At 29.5% G+C, this 17,582-nt stretch overlaps 1 pseudogene; it reads right to left on the reverse strand.

Moving 5' to 3' along the window:
* The window catches only part of LOC142324807 (tripeptidyl-peptidase 2-like), a 112,381-nt pseudogene that overhangs the window by 13,667 nt on the left and 81,132 nt on the right, over positions 1-17,582 (reverse strand).

The raw sequence follows: 17,582 nt of genomic DNA on the forward strand, positions 1-17,582 counted from the left end.
ACATGACCAGCCGTGACCTTGAGCTGATGCAAACAACGGCACAATGGCTCTGTGCTGTCAGTCAGTGCAATGGCAACAGTTCAGCAGAAAGCACAGTGCATTTTGTGGTTTGCAGAGCATAAAGTTGTAACTTTTCAATGGACTTTCCAGTATGACATATCATCCTCATTCATCCTCTGAAGAATTATCTAAACGGTAGTTACCGGAGGCTAAACAGGAAAAAGAAAGGCAACATGGAAATGAAACATTTCCCTGGACGGCTCAAAACAAGTGACGAAGCAGTTGAGCATACACATGAAAGTTGTTTAAGAAGCCCTAAAAAACCAATTTCTAGATAAAGTTTACAGTTAGGAATTCTAAAGACAACTATTCAAAATGTGTTGCACAAGTGTTTACATCTTCATTCTTAAAAAATTCAGCTTAAACATCAAATTAAACCTACAGATCATCCTAAACATGTTGAATTCACAGGTAAAAATGCTTAATTAATAACACTGATGATGATGAAACATTTTTAAAACATGTTATGTTTATGGATGAAGCGACTTTCCATATCAGTGGTTGTGTCAACAGCATAATTATAGGATATATGGATCTCAGCAACCCAATGAAATTATTGAGTATGTCAGAGACTCCCAAAAAATAAACATTTGGTGCAATTTGATGTACAATTGTGTGACTGGCTCATTCTTTTTTCATGAGCCTACTATCACAGGGAATGTTTATTTAGAAATGCTACAGCTGTACATTTTCCTGCAAGTTGACCAAATTGAACAAGAACGTAATGTTGCTATAATGTTTCAACAAGATGGTGTGCCTCCACACTTTAGCCTAGGCGTTTGACGCACTCTCAATGAGAGATTCCCTAATTGTTGGATTGGTAGGGCCAGTCCTGTGTTTTGGCCTCTGAGAAGCGCATATTTGACACCCCTAGATTTTTTTCTATGAGGATATGTTAACCTTTTCAGATCATGTAGCCTTGGAACTGGGTATGTGCGGCATCAGTTTTAAAACGCTGTACAAAATCATTTTATATGGGATCTAAGTCGGTTATTTTTTTTATATTCACAAAGGAATCAGTTTTATTACACAATTTGAACGACATTTATACGATGTAAAATGTTTTATTTAGACTAGAAAGAATATGACCATTTTTTCTCAGAAATGTGCTGGTGTGTGTGTGTGTGTGTGTGTGTGACTTGTATATTATAATTGCTATGAGGATTACGGATTTATTTATTATTTACAAAAATAGTTTATCTTACTAGCAACATATCGATGTATTGAAACACATAATAAATACGTCACTTTTACTTGAGGTCTATAAATATCTTTTCTGACAAATGATATCGGTAAACATGTAACACACATCGATTCGTAATGAATAAGAGTACACAGTAAAAATGGTTTTTTGTCAATCTGGATAGCCTTTTGACTGGTGGAGATTTTTATAAAATGTAGTTTTCTGAATCTATTTTCACTTATACTAACATGTTACTAATCTGTGATTTATGACATGGGTTTTTCATCATATTTTGCCCAATTTTCAACCGATTTGCTTGAAAGAATTATTTTTAAAATCAGCAAACCATGTTTCATAAACACAAAGCAAAAAAAAAAAATTTTCGCTAATAAAAAACACGGTAGAAATGCGCAAAAAATTCTGCAATTAAATTATCGTAATTTTTGTACTGTTTCAATTTTTTTATTGTTAAAGGCATAAAAAATATCCAATCGTAACGGTTCTTTTTTGTCAGAATCTGTTAAATCTCTTTAATATACTGTAATTTTTTGAAATTTTTTCACAAGAGGGTAGCATAAGACTATGAAGGGAGGCAATCAGATACCAACATTATTCGCGGAGCGCTAATCAACCGCGGATCATTGTGATGGGAAAAGGTTAAATACATTGTCTACAGTGAAAAGATCAGGGATGTACAACATTTAAGACAACAGATCACCGCTGCTATTGCCACAGTTATGCCTGTGACAAACCAGCAGACCTGGGCAGAAGTCAATTATCGGCTGAATGTTTGCACAGCAACCAACAGAGCTCATATTGAAACATTCTAAGGTATGTAAAGAAACTTTTTGAGTTTGTAAATTTAAGAAAAAAATACTCGTTTGATAAGCTCTAGTAGTTTCTGAAATACGATTTATTTAAATTGCTGCAAACTTTTTTGATGACCTATATAAAAGTAATGAAAGATATTACTATTACTTTTCTATTCTTACAGATACAATATCTTCACTTTTCTTGATAATAATCTGAATGCTTCCATAGCAACTATAACCCACCTTAACTGCATTTCTTCATAATAAAAACAGTTATGCAGATACTTTCACTGGTGTTCTAAGGCAAGAGATTGATATGGTAATAATGGTAGTACAAAATAATTTGATAAATAATTTGTTCAACCACTATTGTTTGATGCAAAGTTTCAATGTAAGGAATCCCAGTTTTTTACAATGCCCTTTAATAAGAAACATCTGTCAAACAGATTTATAAGTACATACGTGTGCTTCATCACCAAAATTATCAAATTAACCAATGGAATCTCATTCACAAAACAAGGTAATTTCTACATAAATTGTCAAAGCAAAGATTAAATTATTATTAATAATACCCCAACTTATTTCATTGAAGTACACTTACATTTACCTTGCAAAAAAAATCACTTATCTGTACCATTGAAAGAAATCGGATTAGAGACCATGTTTAGAAAGTATAAATTAGATAACATAATCGGTCAAAGGCAAATTGACATCAACTGCTCCCAAAAATGACATACCATTCTCAGAATAACCAGATCCACTTGCAGCTTACCAGAGAAAGTGGTTTTCTATTGTTTTGTTCAATAAGCTAAGTATATTACTGATACATGTTACTATGTAAAGCCCACCAAAATAAAACTGATATTTACCCCCACAAGTAACATTTTTACTCTGTTTACCAACGGGACTGGTAGTGTAGTAAGTTCTTGGTAAAAGAGAAAGTGCATTATATACACTGTCACCAATCAAAAGAGGACATGATTTATTAGTAATTTAAGCCCTCTAAAGTTTGTCTACTAATTTATATAAATATTTCCAAGTAGGGAACCAAAAGTGCCCAAAACAAAATGCTTTAGACTTTTGAACCGGTACACTGAGCAAGAGTGTTATTTGGATATTTTTTTTAAGCAAGTGATGATATGTCACAATAAAACAATCTAAACAAGAGAACTAAGTATTAGTTTAACAATTAGTTTTTCAGTCAATCCTTTGGAAAATTAATATCAATAAAAGAATAATATATTTAATATGCAATTATCAGAGGTTGATAAAAAGTGCATAAATGAAGAAAAGGAATTCCTGATGCTTTATTAGAATAAAAAAAAGGTTATGAACTAGCCATTAGATGAAACACTGGTAATAAATATCATAGGTCTTATTACATTTAGTGTGATTAAAACGTTTTAAGACTGGCAATACTTACAGACTATTGTGATGGATCTCCTTCAAAGCAGCCCCCTTCTAACTGACCGCACAAATTCCAATGCGGTGTTTGGAAGAAATGTCATTGATTCAATTGAAGAAATTCAACTGAGTCAAATCGTTTTAATGAAAATTTCACTTTAGGAAACAGATAGAAGTTGGCAGAGGCTAAATCAGGGGAATAGGAGGGTTGAAGAAGCACAGGAATTTGGCCAAAAATTCTGCTATTGGAAAGTACAGTGAGTGCATTGTGGTGGTTGAAGATCTAATGCTTGTTTTGCCAGAGTGCAGGCATTTTCTTTTCGCACAAATGCTGAACGACACTTTTATAGTATTTCTGGTAAACTGTCTGCTTCTTAGAAACAAATTTGTGATAAACATTGACTGCAGAATCGAAGAAGACCCCTAACATTATCTTCACATTTGAACAACTTTTTTATGCATTGTTTGGTCATAGCAAACTTGGATCCTTTGACTGCAGTGATTGTACCTTTGTTTCTGAGTTATTTTGAGAAACTCATGACTTGTTGCCATGTAATTATCTTATTTAACAAATCTGGGTCAGTTTCGACCTGATTAATCAATTCTTAGGGCAGTTCAACTCTGTGTTGTTTCTGCTGGTCTGATAAAAATTCAAAATGAATTTTGTGGACAATTGATGCATGTTCAAATCTTCAGTTGAAATTGACTGAACTGCATAGACTTAAATTTAGTTCATCAGCCATCTCCCTAATTCTAAGTCTATAGTCAGAGCACATTAAATTATGAACTTCCACAATGTTTTTGTTGGTTTTTGAAGTAAAAGCCCAACTGAACCAAGGGTCATCTTCAAATGGTTCATGGCCATCTTTGAATCTTTTGAACCAGATTAAAATATTTGGTCAGTTCAGAATTTATCCCCAAAAGCTGTTTTCATAAATCTCCAAAGCTGATTTCCCAATTTTTAAATAAAATTTGTTGCAAACTCATCGTTCTGTTTTTTTATTCAATTTGTGAAATAAATTCACTGAAAACTGGAAACATGTCTTCACTCAACTAGGATGCCAATCTCTATTGAACAGAGATATTGTGGTGATCTTTTCATGATGATTTAAAGACAAAACAATTTCGCTGATGATACCTGTCTTAAAACTTTCTATCACACCTCATACACTAGCACATGGAAAAAACAAGCTTTTCTGATAACAATGCATATCCATGAACTACTTGATCAATTTTCCATCATCACTTACAGATATGATATCACTTCCCCATATGATTTGTTCATTCTCTTATAATCAAATAACTTATTTTTAATGATTCCTTTAATCTGTTAGTTAATAATAACTGAATATTTTCCCACAAAAATGTAATCAAAATTTACATTTACATAATACTATGAACACAGAGGGATGATGGACAAAGGTAAAAAACTCTTGACATATTAAGTGTTTACTGTGTACAATGTAAGATATGAAAATGTACAGGACAGACCAGAAGCAAGTATTGTGGAAACATGTGTAATTCAGTTTTACAGGCTTACATTTTAGGCTATATCCACAACTTTTCATTGTACTGCCAAAACAACATGCACCTTTTCTATAAACAATTTTACCTTGTGAAAATACAGTGTTACATAATTACCAGGAAAACAAATTATGACGTTAACTTTTGTAAAGGTGTTAGTGAACATTCATTTTTTATTCAATATAATTTTTTTTATAAAAGCAAAAAATGTTATCGACAATGTTGCAGATTTTACACAAATGAAATGTAAAGAAAGAACTAATAAATCAGTGAATTTATTTAAACCAATAACTGAGATATTTAATGAATATGAAAATAAAATTTGATTATACGTCTAAATTTTACTAATGACAAAAAAGCTTAACTCTTAAAGCTATATATTATAGAGCAACTGAATAAATGGAATTACTGTAACTGCATAGAAAAAAAATTAGTCATAGTTATGAAAAAAAATTAATATTAACCTCATACCTCATCATTTCAATCATAATGACAAATCAAGCTTTTGGAGTCAAAAATCAATTTAAAAAAGCTAGTTTATTACCTGATTGTAAACATTTGCATGCAAATTAATCCTAACATCAAAAACATAGGAAATGTTTTTGTTTCTCTATATATTGTAGCTACACCCACTGTTCACACTATGTAGTCAGAGTAATGTGAAATTACAGTACTTTGATTTAGTAATTAGTGAGTATTAAATAGTGTTTTGTCAAAATTTATTCAGGGCATTGTTATTAATCACAGTTTTAAATTTTCTATAGCTTGTGCATGTGCAAGGATGCAATTTTCAAAGTTTTGGGAAAAACGCAAAGTTTTGGTTTTCTTTAACAGTAAACCAGAATAATACATAAATAGTTTTTAATTGTGATTTCGGTACAGCAAATGCTATTTAAAAGCAATTTAATGAAGCTGATTCCTTTTTTCCTAAAAGAAAAAAGTGTGATCAAAGAAAAAAACTTCTTCATAGGTTATTAAAAAGAAAAAGTAAAATTGACTTTACTGTGAGGAAATAAATCAAGAATTAGTAGCCAATGGAGAAAAATGTACATGTGACAACTATTCACTGCAGACTGCATGAACAGATCACCAAGCACCTAGAACGTAGCTCTTAATGCTGTAATGTACAAATAAGCTTATGTGATCCACACATCACTAATAACACGAAAGAAGGTGACTGCAAAGATAATGTTTTCCAATGAGTGACTATCAACCCTTATCCAACAATCCAAGGAAAAAAACATTTGAAGATATTTTACATTCTACAGGCCAATTCATTAGCACCAGAGGATGTTATATTGAAAAATGATGAATACATCATAATTCAGTGCACAAAGGTACAGAAACAAATCCAACAAGATTCAGCATTATGCCACACTCACAAAAAATAAAAACATATTTTAAAGAACAAAAAATTTTATATGCAATTGCAATTTATTGACCTCACTAATTACATGATTAATCAAATATTTATTTTTAATAAAAGGATTCTGATCTAGCTCAGGTATTGTTTTGACGTTTTTTAATTTACCTTTAATGTTTTTTGATGACTTAAAGTATACCTAGATGTTTAACAACTTACTTTATACTTCCCTTTTCACTTGCTCAACATAAAATTAATTCAAACTTACTTTATATTAGTACGTAGCCACCTATAAACCTCATAAGTAATCAGAATATTAAGATTTTAAAAATTACTACGGTTCCAATTATTTGCACAATGAGCTCAGATGACAAACACTTTTAACTAAGCAAGACATAAACTTTGGCTCAAGTTTAAGAATAACAGATGATAAAGTCAAGATCCCATCCCAAATTGCAAAAGATTTGCTGAACATCATTTAGAATATATTATTTCAAAATTGTTTGAAATATATTTTTATCAAAATATATTATCTTACAGACACAAAATAAAAAGTTACAGGAGGACAACTGAATGATATTACTCTGAGAAATTCACAGGGAACAAACTTGCAAGTTTTTGAAACTCAACCAATAAACCAGCCTGAAAAGAGTTTTTCCCAGCAATAGCCTGTATACAGAAGCGACAGATCTTTTTTTATAAACAGTTAAAACAAAAGAATATGTAGGTTATACTTAAGTAGTGTTTTATGATGTTTAATAAGATATTCAAATTCATTTTTTTTTAAATTAAGAGCTATTGATACCCAACATTTTACAAAAACAAAAATCAGTAAACAAAAGAAAAACAAAAATACAGCTAACCTATTATGTTGTGTGCATTGATGAATGAGGGCTGCTAATAGTACTAAGAGCAGGTCCATGATTACCAGCAGAAGCTACCCAAACAGTACCGTATTTATCAATTACTTCATTCATCAGTTCTCACAGTCTCCTGTAAATAAGAAATTAACCAGTTACTGAAAAAAAATACTTGTCCAATAATGATTACATTCTTTTAGCTTGGTACAATTAAAGCAAACTAGCAGTTATAACAAACTTTATCTTAAATAAACTATTTTTCTATTTTGTATATGTCTAAATCTAATTCATTAATTCTCAGTAAAATTTTTGAGTAAATGGTACAAAAATCCTTATCTTAAGTATTAATGAAATTAAGCAACTATAGTGGACTTATAATACAGAAATGAAATATTCTTAGTTGCAGTAAATATTGGCTGAGAAACATAAAAAAAGCGCAATAACAACTTTGTTACAAGATTAAAAAAAAAATTCAATTCAGCTGAATTTTCTTACTATTAATAATAAGCCTTTGTTAAATTAAAGCCTTTAAAAATTAAAAACCTAATTAATGTCTTTATTAAGACAAAAAATTTAAATTGTTTTCCTAAAAAAAAAAGAAAATTAATAAATATTTATATATTCCACCAACAGTTAAGTTTTAATGAAATGCAAATTTTTAAAGTTGAATTTGAATAAAAAAATTGGAAATGTTCTATTTTTTACTTGTTTTTGAGGTCTAGAAAAAAAATTTACACGTAATAAAAAAAAAAATGTTCTTGTGACACTGAATTACACATTTTCACTTCATATTTTGCATTATCAATGATCACATTAATTTTAAAGCTTATAAATCAACACCGTCATTTTGGATTCAAGGAATCTTGCGTTAACTTTTAGAAAATGTAGATAAAATGGATGGAGTATATTAGTTCTTCAAATCAATAGCTTCTATTTGTATATATTGGATCAGAAGTCATATTTTTGCTCAAATCACAATTATACTTTACAGCTAGTGAAAGATTAAAGAGAGGTTACCACAGGCAGATGAATAACAATGACTTCAAAAAATGACTAATGGACAAAATTTTTCTAATTCTTTCACTGAATTTGAACATAATGATGGATAACACTCACTTACCATGTAGGTGGATGTCAAACCACCTTCAAAATCAACAGTAAAATAGACAATAAATGATAGGCACTTACAGTGATAGACATGGATCCATGTATAAGAAAATGGAAATAGTTTCCTGGTTTGGGGTGCACCGGCTTTATTGGATAAATTGGATTTCTCAACTGAAGTGAAACACCAATTAAGTGATCCAAAATCATCAGCTGGCTGAATGAAAAATTGCAAATGACATTTGGAATTAGTGATAGTTCTGTATACATGATTTTATAATGCAATTTAGCTGTGTATATAGAACAACCACAAAATGTGTGGCAAATGCCCCTTCACTTGAACAAAAAGAAATTAATATTGACATATGTAGGGCAAAATGGAGTGAAGCAGCAATGATGATCCTAATTTAACACCATGATAACTGGTGTTGAGTTTTGGATGTATGGGTTTGGCCCAGAAACCAATGTTAAGTTGTCCCGGAGGATGTTCCCAAGATCTAGGTAAAAGTAATAATAGTTTTTTTTTTATTACTGGGGTTGTGCATCACTAATACACACCAGAAGCCAACTTTCAACAAACAATACTATCTAGAGGTTCAGCGCAAAACTAAACCTGTAGTATCACACAAGTTACAATTGCATCATGATAACATACCCAGCATTTGTCACATCTGATCTAGGATTTCTTGGTCAGGGATAGAGTTCCTTAGATCTCCAGGCTCCTTACTAACCAGATTTCTGAAAGGCTCCCTATGATTTCTGAATGTTCTACACACTCACAAAATCACAGATAATACCATTTGTCAGCCGGCAGGATATAGTGATGAACTTAACAGAAGGCTAGTAACAATTCCAAAAGAGGACCACAAAAGATGTTTTCAGCAAGTAAAGTGTTTGTAGTCATAAGGGGACTACATCAAAGAGGACTAGGATTGGAGATGCAATAACAAAGATATGAAGAGGCAATAACAGAAGAAAAAAAATAAGTTGTTAAACTGGCATAGTCTGAAATCAAGCATCATGAACAGTCACATAATATATTAGTTAATGGAATTTGTAGGGACTGGTCAATGAAGCCATGAACTAAACACAGGAATTATGGCAAGGATTTATTCAATATGTAATATCACTGGAAAAGAATTACTGGCATAAAAACTATATAATAAAACATACAATGGATAGTTTTCCAATTGTTTGGGAAGGTGAAGGTGATCTTGGTAATAGTTCCAATTTTAATAAAGAGGATAATTTTGATTATGATTTATCTGTGCCATTAAAGTTGAAGGCTGATAAATAACTTTACAATGCAACTAACATGCAGCAAATAAGTAAAGTATTTTTATTTTTATGAACAATGAAAAATTATTTATTTGTGTTTTAAAGATTTAAATGATAAATCACAAGCACTAGGATAATATTTTTATTTATCTATTTATTTTTAAATAATATCAGCTGATGTGGATTGTGTTTTACAACAAATAGTTGTTAAAATCATCAAACAAAATACTCAAAAAAAAAAAAAATAATCAAAATTGTAAAAATACATTTGCAGCCAAGTTAATAATAGCTTCCAGAGAAGTATGGATAGGCTAAGTTCCAAGGCTACTTTTGTTCCTCTTGGACATCATATTTCAATTGAAAATTTTATTGATATTAGTCTATTTAAGTTTCTTTTATGTTGAAATTTAAATCTTCCTCATGGATTTAAAATTTAAAATTAATGTTTAAATTTTATTAACTAAATACAACCAAAACAAGTTAACTACTGACATAAGTTGACTACTGACTAATAATTAGAGAAGCTATTAAAAACCATTCTGTGATTAAAAAGGATGCTATTCAAAATTTACTAGAAATTAAATTATACAGCATTAATACACAAATGAAGAAACTTTTACAATGTTTATTTTTTTTTTTTTTAGTATCAAACTATGCTAATGAACAAATACCTCAACATAAATCATAAATAATACTTTCTTCCCAAAGGATAAGTAACAAGTTGCAGAGAATAAAGAAATGTTTAAAGTAATTTAACAATAAAGGTTTTATTCATGAGAATTAATTTAGTATTATTATTTTTAACTGTAAAATAAACAATAATAATAATAATTATATTACCCTGAATTAGAAAAATTTGACAGTTCTCCATAACTCATGTTGATGACATGTATTTTATTTTGGGAATGATTTTTCATCAAATGAATCATGGCTCTAACAACTGCTGTTCCAGTCTCCATTGTGTCCAAACGATTATCACCTGAAAAAATGTAACAAATTAAAAAGCCAGTTTTTAATACAAAAAAAAAATTATAATCTACACCAACTCAATCAAATTATATAAGCAAAAAAAAAAATCCTGTGATAACAAATTGAAGTCACAAAGCCTTCATTACAGAAATTGGCAAATTCTTTATAAAATAATTATAATGAAAATACAAAACTAAGAAATAAGATTAATGTTCACATCTACAATCTATGCATTATTCATAAATACATAAAATTTCTATTTGTTAACTTTATAAGTAGATATAATCAACACAGCGTGAAAATAATTGAGTTATAAACTGAAGAGAACTCTTTTGTCTTCCAATTAATTTTACTTGAAATATTCATTCTAATCAATATTTTTCAATCTTAATAAAGAATGCATATTAAACAAAGTCTTGCAGAAGTAAGTGCTATTTGCAGATACAAAGTTGAAATTGATTTCTATAGTATAAAGAGTATAGTATAGTATAGTACATAGTTTTAGTAGTCCTATAAAAAGACCTTAAAATGAACATGCATTTGTGTTTTTTGAAAGTGAATGTGATGTGACCTCCTACTTACAGTTCAATATCACATGCTAATGTCATCTAAGCACAAATGAGGAGAATGGTGTATAGGAGTCTTGAACATTTTATCACATCGCTGTTCATACTGACTAGTGATCTTTGATTTTATTCAGGACTACAGATAGTGCTGATTTTTAGCTACCATTGTTACTAACATTACTTTTTTAATTATAATTCTGTCTAGCTCCTGTTATTCAATAGAGGATATTGTTACAAAATCCACTATAGGTGCTAAACAAACATAGCTGAAAAGGTAAAGAATACTGTTTAAACAAAACAAATTACACACATTTTTTATTAACAATTTTAAAGGTTTGCCGACTAAAATTTTTGATGGTACGCTTAAAATTATGGCTAGTGAGGTGGAAATAATCTGTAAGTTTTAAAAGTAAGACAATAATTGCATTCTACAAAATTTGTTAATAAGTAGTACTTGTTAAATACATATGGAGAAAAATAATACAGATCGGTTCAAAAAGAACAAAGGAATGACTGAAAAATTATAGAAATACACTCAAGGACATTCATAAAGTCGTGTTAGTTACATTAGTAATTTTTACTCTAATGTTATAGCTATCCACTCTGCATACCTAACAGAACATTCTAATTTTGTTGTCTTAAGTTAATGAATCTGTATTTGGTTACAGGATCTGTCAACAACTATATTGTCTTTACATTACAAATAGAATCTAAGATGACTACTGTTATAACTAAACTAGATATGGTAGAGTCGGTTGGGGTACTCCATTCAACATTCAACTGCAAAATAAATACCAGATTTTTCATGTAACATTTTTTTGTTATTAGCATTTTAGATTAACTAGGCAATACGAAATAAAACCATTTTGCTATCTTACAATATTTGATCATAATTCTATATGAAAAATATTAATTCGCTTATTACCAAAGTAATAATTTATTCCAGTACAGACTGCTCACTTTAAAATTGTTAAATATAATAATAAAATAAAAGAAGGAAATGGATGTTCAGACATTTTATCACCAATACACAATGATACTATTTGTGCCCCAGGAGCAACACCATTTTTTTCAGGTAGATCTGGAAAATTTGCGGCTGCTATTGCTGCTACATGTGTTCCATGGCTAGCTGAAAAGAAAAACATTTTTTTTCATTTTAAATTTAAGATTTTTGAAAACATTTTCTGTAAAAGGGAACTTCATATTAACCTGGGAACAGGTAGATAGTTGCATTCTCCTTATGAAATGATATCTTAAAACCACCTCAAATGTTTCACAAAGAAGCAACTTAGAAGATTAAAGTAAAACTAAAACTTATAAGATTAAAATTCCAAGGCTATATTTAATAAATCAGTTTTCAAATATCTAAAATTTAACAATATTTGGTGAAGTAACACCTTGCAAAGGTAGATCCATGCTGTTAGAATTTGGTTACTGAAAATTAAAGTTAATGCCACTTATAAATTAAAATAAAATTGTAAACACACACCTAACTATAGAAAAAATACATAGAAAATAGTAATGTAAAGAAAAGATGATAACAATCAACGGTACTTATGTATAAGTCTATTGACCAATAAATAGCAAACTTTTGGGTTACTGTTAATATCACCTGAAATAACCATTATACTACCATTTTTATAACCATTTATATTTATTTATTTTATAAATTTATCCAAACTTAATCTATGCTCGCTTCACTCGCTAGCCTTGTCTAATTAACACAGTAATGTTTTGAGTATTTAAATAATAAATTCAGTAATTATTGCAATTATTTATTATTTAAATAATAAAAACATTACTGTTAATTAGTCGAGGTTAGCGAATGAAGCAAGCTTAGGTTAAATTTGGTTAATTTATAAGCAATAATGTTATATATTTAATACGTAAAATATGTTAATGATCCCGTAAACTTTGAACTATTTTCAAAGTTACAGGATCATTATAGTTATGGTCGATGGGCTAATACGTAAGTACCCATTATACGTAAGTAATTACTCTACATCTTTGTAATCTGTTGCAATAAAACTAATAAACTTCTTGTTGAATGATTTCTTATTAAGCTACATTTATCATTACTCATTCTTAATATAAGTAAATTTTTTATATTCAAATATTACTAATAACATCATATTTTTAAAAAATTACAATTAAAATTAAAATTTTGCCTTTCATTTCCTTTAAACATGACAAAAGTAATAAATAAAACAATAATTGTATATTTTATTACACAAAAAAAAATGTTTGTTTCTAAAAGCAAAAAGTATGAATTTCATCTGCATCATCTCCTAGAAGCTGGGATGTTAGACTTTTAAATTAAAATGAGTTTCAACAGAATTAACATTCAGCATTAACAGATCAGAAAATAACCAATTATGTAAGTCTTTATCCAACTAATGGTTCACCATAGTCCACCAAAATGGGTCCTTTTAGATGGATTTTGAACCATGCTGAACAACATACATACAAGTCTAACTCACAAGTATTATAGAAGAAGAAATTGTACGTCACTATGCAAAATTTCTTCAGATAATGTATGTAAAAGATCAGTTTTTCAGAAAACAATTGGTTGTGACAAAGAAAATACATACTTGTTGACATAAGGAGAATAAAATATATTTATTATGCGGTAACCATAGTTGTTAACTTATGCGATCTGTTTCATATGTTACTTTTTCTATAGTATATTCAGTTGTCAGAAGTGACAACTCCTTTATTACAATCGATAATAATTTTATTACAGTTTTTTATTTCTTGTTTTATACAATACAAAAAGAATATACTACTTTTCAATTTTTCTTGAAAAATAAACTAGTTTTTATAATTGGGTTCTTTAAATGTTCTATAAACCAAGGACTAAAATGAAATAATTTCACTTTCATAAAAAAAAAAATACAATTTATATATACAAATAAATAGGTTATCCATACAGATCATTGCAAAGGACAATGCCTGTGTTACTACTCGCCATTCCTGTGTTACAGAGGGACGGCGCCTTGAACACCCAAAGAGTTAAATTCGGTCGCCATTCCCGTCTACCTAGAAGGCTACGCTCCCCTGGACATGCTCATTAGAGTTCATTATGCTCATTAGTGTGAGAATAATACTGATAAATAACAAATATTCAGACCTATATACTGATAAATAACAAAAAAATATAGAAACCTGAAAAAGAAACTAGAAAAAGACAGAATAACAGTAGCTTTTAACCTTTCTTTTTCTGTTTAGCTTCGGAACCACCGTAACACTTCACAGGATGATGGGTTTGAAGTGTAGTCTTGTACAGTCTCAGGTCGACCATTCCTGAGAATTGTGGTTAATTGAAACACAAGAACACCGGTATCCACGGTCTAGTATTCAAATCCGTATAACAGTAACTGCCTTTACTAGAATTTGAACGTTAGAAAGATCGACTTCCAAATCAGCTGAAGAGTTAACCACTAGACCGACCCCCGGTGGGTTAGAATAACAATAGCTAAAGTAACTAAAGTACACACACTTTTGACAGAAAAATTCATAACTTATTTCTTTGCCCTAATAATGAAGTAAAAGAATTAATCTTTTTTTTTTTCCGTAAAGAATATCTTTAATTTACAACTTCACGCTCCTTGGGGGTGAAAAAATAATACATATATTAATGTTCAAGGGAGCAAGAGCCTCGGTCTGTGGCTTAAAACCTTCCCTGGTGTAATACAAATGTATCCTGAAAATGTGAAAGCAATTGATCAGTTGGTTCTTCAGAGATTTTTTTAAATGAAATACATCAAAAAACCTTCTCAGTTATGCCCAAGAAACATGGGTAAAAATCTGGTTGCGTTTGATCAAGTGGTTTTTTGTTTATCCCGAACAAACAAAACCCCTTTTCATCTTTATGTAATAGATATACGAGATCTAAAATAACGAGACAATTTTTTTTGACAACCACTTTAAAGTTACTAGTAAACATATGGTTATTATATGACCAGCTGATTTATATTGGGTATGATACTGCTCTAGTATATTCATAACAATCTTGATAAGTTGCAAACTGTAATGCAAGTGATCTGGATAATTTAGGCTTATGTCAGTAAATTAGTTCATAACGCTTTAAAATAAAATATCTAATTTTTAATTTTTCATATACTTTCGGCTTATTAGTTCCATGAATACACCATAATGGTGACTGTGCTTATATAAATGCAACTGTTAAGTGAAATATCAGGTGAATTTTATTACAGGTTGATGGTTTATTAAATTTAAGGAAGTTTTTTCCACTCTATCTTCTAAACCAAATCTACTTTGTCCTAGTTAATTTGAAATTCAATTATAGATTGCATTGCCAAAGATCAACATAAGAAAAATAATAGAGGTGTGAATTATGGCAGCTAAAAAACAATAAAAAATTAGGGAATTACCTACCGAAAGATAGTGGAGAACTATAATACCTAGGTTCTATAACTGTCTGCTGGGTAGTGTAATAAGTACCTGTAACCTTATTTTAAATTTAACTTAAGAGTGGATTTTCTATTTTGCATTTAATGAGATGGATGCACTGTCTGGCATTGTGGCATTGACTTCTTACTAAACTGTATACTTATAATGTTGTAAATCTATAATATCTATAATGTTGTTATATAATCTATAATATAGTGTGGATGACAATTTTGTATATTGTATAATTTTTATACATATATATATATAGCCTAGGACACTCCCAGTAAAATAAGGAATCCAACTTAGTCATACTTCTAAATTGGTTCAACTGTTGTGCAGCTAAATTGGAACAAACATACAAACACACACATATATATATATATATATATATGTATGTATATACACATTCTAAATACATTACACTCGTTTTTGAGCAGTGTAAAAATTGAGATCCACCAATGAACTGTTAAAACTTTGTTTTTCAAAAAACTGTCTGCCTTAAAAAAATCCTATCCTTGAACCCACCTTCAATTTATAATTAGTACAAAGTAACTGTGTACCACCTTAAGGGAGGTACAAATAATGTTAAATTATGTTAATATAACAATATATATTCTATAACATTAGAAACAAACGTGCAAATCCACTTCTAATAACACTTTACTCGTACATCCGTCCAGCTTTCCTTTCTAATTATACGCTTCACTTTAGACCTGAAGAATACATGTGCTGTTGCTGCTTTTTGAGGTCACAAATCAAATTTTATGATCAAATAGTAAATGTAATCATAACAGCAAGTGTTTCCTTAAACCCAACTGATATAATATTGAATATTGGACTTAAATAAGAATTTGTGTGAAGATTACAGTAGGGATGATGTACAGCCTAATAGGCAGTATTATATTGTGTATCCAATTAACAGGATTTGTAATCGGATCTCATCGGTGATCAGTGACAGCTGATTGGTGATTATAATAATTATTATTTATTATGTTACAGTTACGTTAATGTTATGTTACAGTTACGTTTATTAGCTATAAACTAATACTATAATGCCAGATTAAAGTAATGGTTAAAACGTAGATAGACATTGGCAATATAAGTTGTAAAAATGTTTAACTTCTTAGTAAGCAGTATTATATTTTATTTGATAATGTAAATCTATTTCATGTGTTCTTGTTGCTTTTTACTACCCTGTCTAGCGCTATAGCAGTAGAAGTTAAAGTATGGTAACCCATCAAAATAACCTTTTAAATAAAAACTACAATGAGACAAGAGGATGGTCTTACAATATTACTCGATTGTGCTCTGGAAAAATTAATTGCAGAATATAATAGGAAAATAAAAATACTTAATAAAAATGGGGGGGGGGGGGGGTTAACATCTTAATATTTAAATGTAAATGTTTTACCATTAGCTGATGATCTGATAACTTTGGTAAAAGACTTTAGATAGAGAAAATTAAAATCAAGAACTAGAAAAATGTGCAAACAAAATTAGGCTACAAATTTTATATAATGGATTCCAATAATAAAAGTAGAATCCAAAAAGTGAAAATTTCAGAATAAGAATCAATCAAGAGTTAAAAATTTAAAGCAAAATAATTATGCTGAACATGTTTTAGAAAAAAATAAAAGCCAGAACACAAAAAATCAAAGTGGCTTTCATCTTACAAAATTTCTTAGGGAAATCTAATAATTGTAACTTTACGGCCAAAACTCAAAATAATACTGCTAAATTAAGCAAATCTGAAGAATTTTACCAAAATTTTGAAAAGTCATACAATTAGAAAAAGAACTAATTTTATGGTCACTTGACTGGAATGGATGAAAATAAATTAATGAAACAAATATTTAACTTTTTTTTTAAAAAGGAAAACCAAATAAGCTAGTTAAAAAAATGTAAAATCTAAAATTATTAAATATTTCCACAGAAGTAATTTCTGATGAAATCTTTCAGAAAACTAATCTTTCAAGAAAACTAGATAACAGCAATAAATAGCAAGATAATAAAGCAAGCAGTAACATAAGCAAGGTAATAGCAATA

Source organism: Lycorma delicatula, chromosome 5 (genome assembly GCF_047948215.1).
Source record: "Lycorma delicatula isolate Av1 chromosome 5, ASM4794821v1, whole genome shotgun sequence".
NCBI classification, from domain to species: Eukaryota; Metazoa; Arthropoda; class Insecta; order Hemiptera; family Fulgoridae; genus Lycorma; species Lycorma delicatula.